Raw genomic sequence first — 3,105 nt, forward strand, 5'->3', positions numbered from 1 at the left:
GGTTTCCCATATACGCGTCCCCCCAAAAAAGTGGTTGTAACTCAGACCACGTCCAAGTTCAGTTCAGTCCAAAACATAAGCAGTAGCATGGGAATTTTCCAAACTCAGTAAACAAAGTGATCCACGACTCCCGCAGTAAGTGCAGCGTTTTCCAGCATCCTCGTAGACACAGTCTGGCGTCCGTGCCACTTCAGCAAGAGCCTTCAGCTGCCTCCTTACACCCGGCCAGTCCCAGCTCTTTGGAAGTCGGGTTACGACGGGTTGCACCGTTGCTCCCGCCCCCTCGAAATTCACCCTGGAAACTACGGCCACAAAGAAACCTTCCCGACACCCCGAAGGTCTCATTGTTGAGCCTCCTCTCTTCAGCCCACGTCGTCCGCCCGGACGGAACTGGTCTTGAGTTCGGAGGAAATGTTGTCAAAGAAGGACTTGGATTTGTCATCGTAGCAGTTGGGCCCCAGGTGGTCCTCCTCAGGCAGGGGCCTCGTCACTCTGGGTCACCACCGCCAGGTCCTTCTCCTCCCCTTTCTCAGCTTTGTCGTCTTTAAAATTCAGTTTCTTCTTAAAATCTCTGTCCAGCTCCTCTCGGTTGAACTGGGCATTTACACTCTCAAAGTCAAAGTCGCCTTCAAACTTGATTGTGTTTTCCTTGACGGTAGTTGGACGGCTTTGCCCTCTGGAGCCATTCCTTGTTCGTCTGTCCCCCGACCGCCTCCTCTGAGGTCTTCTGTTCTCATCATTCACCTGCCCTTGAGTCTGCCCAGCTGCCGGCTGAGCTGCATCGCTGGCAGCCTTGCTGCTTGGCGGGGCTGGGCACCCGTTGAGCTGCATCCCCGCGGTGCCCTTGCCAGGTAACAGCTTTTTGGTGTTCAGGTTATCAAGAGAACCAGTCTGGACAGCCTCTGCTCCACCATGGGGCTCTTGCTGACTGAGACAGCCAGAAAGCCAGCTCCTAAACCCAAGGAAGCGGCATGCTGCTGGCTGAGCAGGGAGCTGGCGGCCAGCTGGCTGTAAGGCGGCATCCCTCGGAAGGGGCTGGAAGGCACGTGTGGCTGGAAGGAGGAGGCCGAGCCCAGGGAAGACTGAACAATAGCAGGGAGCGCATGCTGAGCTTTCGGAGGTTCGCACACAGTAATGTCTTTGATGTCACTTCCCCGGAAGATGATGCACTCATAAAGTTCCTCTCTAGGGGGGACAGGCCTATCTGTGGGACGGTCTTCAGTACCAAAGGACCTCACTTGGGCGAGCGCCACTGTGGAGGTGTCCGTGTCGACGGTGTAGAGAACGCCCTCGTAGAGGATCCGCGCCTTGGAGATGAGGCTGATCTCGTTGCCCAAGTACGGGATGCCCGAGGGCCTGCGCGGGGACCAGACAGAGAGCGACGGCATGCAGCCCTCTGCTGATTCTTAAAGGGGCCCTCTGCAGATCCGAAGTTCTCTCTTGCGCCAGCTCCCTCTCCTCTGGCATCCTTTCTGTGAACTGTAGCCACCTTGGTCTCCCTTGGCTCTCGGCTCCATCTTACCCATTCAGGAAGCTGGCTGAACTCTGTCTGGATCCCCCTCCCCCAAGGAATTGGCTGGACACCCTCCCGTGGCCTGAAAATTCTCCCAGTTGGTGACCAAGAGCATTCATAAGGTCCACCTCATTTGTTTTCCTCTCAGGGACCACTGTCCTTCACTGGCTGATGTCCAGTATTTTAAAACCTCTGGTTTCATGTATTTTATGGAGTGCTTTTCGTTGTTGTCTCCAGTGAGAAAGTAAATCCAGGCCCAGTGACTCAGTCTTGGCTGGCAGCAGAATTCTGCCACATAGTTTCTGAAGTTCGCAGATATTACCGTCCGCCGTGAACATGCCACAAATTCTTTACACATCTCAAAAAAATTTGGGGTTGGAAATATTTTTGAAATATTTATAAAACATAAGCTAGAATTAATAAATGTCAGACAAGACCAAGAATTTTGAGGAAGGAAGTAGACTGTGAATGATGTCAAGCAAAACACAACCTGGCAACTGTCAGGTTCTAGAGGCATAGAGACCAGTCGGGAGGCACCAGAAAAACTCCCCAGGTTGTGAAGCAAGGAAGGAGGATAGGAAGGGAAGAGAAGAGGAAAGGAGAGAGGGAAGGAGGGAGAGAAGGAGGGAGACCTCTGAATCCACTATCTCCAGGCTTGCCAAACCCAAGAATGCTGAAGGAAGAATTATTATCCATCATGATCACTTGAATACAGGCATCAGGAGGGAGGCATTGAGAAGAAATTGTAAGAATGTTGAAAGAAGATGTTTAAAGAGAAAAAGATATTCTACATTAGTGGTCCTCAAAGGTCCCTGAGACCCTTCCAGGGGGTCCGTAAGGTCAAAACTACTTTGATACTAATTCAAAGATGATCTGTGCCTTTTCCACACAAATTCTCTCGCAAAAAGCTACGTGATGTATAATACCTCAAAGACTGAATGCAGATGCAGACATGAGAATTCATCTGTCTCCTGTTGAGCCAGATATTAAAGAGATTTCCAGAACAATGTAAACAACGTAAAATAATGCCAGAAAAAAGTCTGTTTTTTCTATTTGTTTTAAAAATCTAATCTATTTTTCTTTTTTGCGGTACGCGGGCCTCTCACTGCTGTGGCCTCTGCCATTGCGGAGCACAGGCTCCGGACGCACAGGCCCAGCGGCCATGGCTCATGGGCCCAGCCATTCCACGGCACGTGGGATCTTCCCGGACCAGGGCACGAACCCGCGTCCCCTGAGTCGGCAGGCGGACTCCCAACCACTGCGCCACCAGGGAAGCCCAAAAATCTAATTATTTTATAAAAGAGATGTTACTTATGTTAACAGGTAATGAAGTTATTATTTTTGAATGATCAATAAAAATTCATTTTAAAATTTGTGTTCACTTCTAAAACTGTCAGTATCAATAGTTAACCCATGTAAATAAATCTCTTTAGAGTTCTCAATAATTTTGAAGAGTGAAAGGGGTCCTTAAATCAAAAGTTGAGAACTTCTGTTCTACCTAAAGCTTGGGCAGCCCTATGGAGACCACCATGTAGTTCAGGGAAGCATCTTCCCAGAAGCAAGGACCAAGGGCAGATCAGGAGGTCAGAAGG

General features: G+C 50.0%; 1 pseudogene; it reads right to left on the reverse strand.

Annotated features, from left to right (window-relative positions):
- Positions 1–215: 215 nt before the first annotated feature.
- LOC136134124 (protein LSM14 homolog B pseudogene) lies at positions 216–1,388 on the reverse strand (annotated as a pseudogene).
- Between the last annotated feature and the right edge of the window lie 1,717 nt (positions 1,389–3,105).

The sequence above is a fragment of the Phocoena phocoena genome, chromosome 14 (genome assembly GCF_963924675.1).
Source record: "Phocoena phocoena chromosome 14, mPhoPho1.1, whole genome shotgun sequence".
Lineage (NCBI taxonomy): Eukaryota > Metazoa > Chordata > Mammalia > Artiodactyla > Phocoenidae > Phocoena > Phocoena phocoena.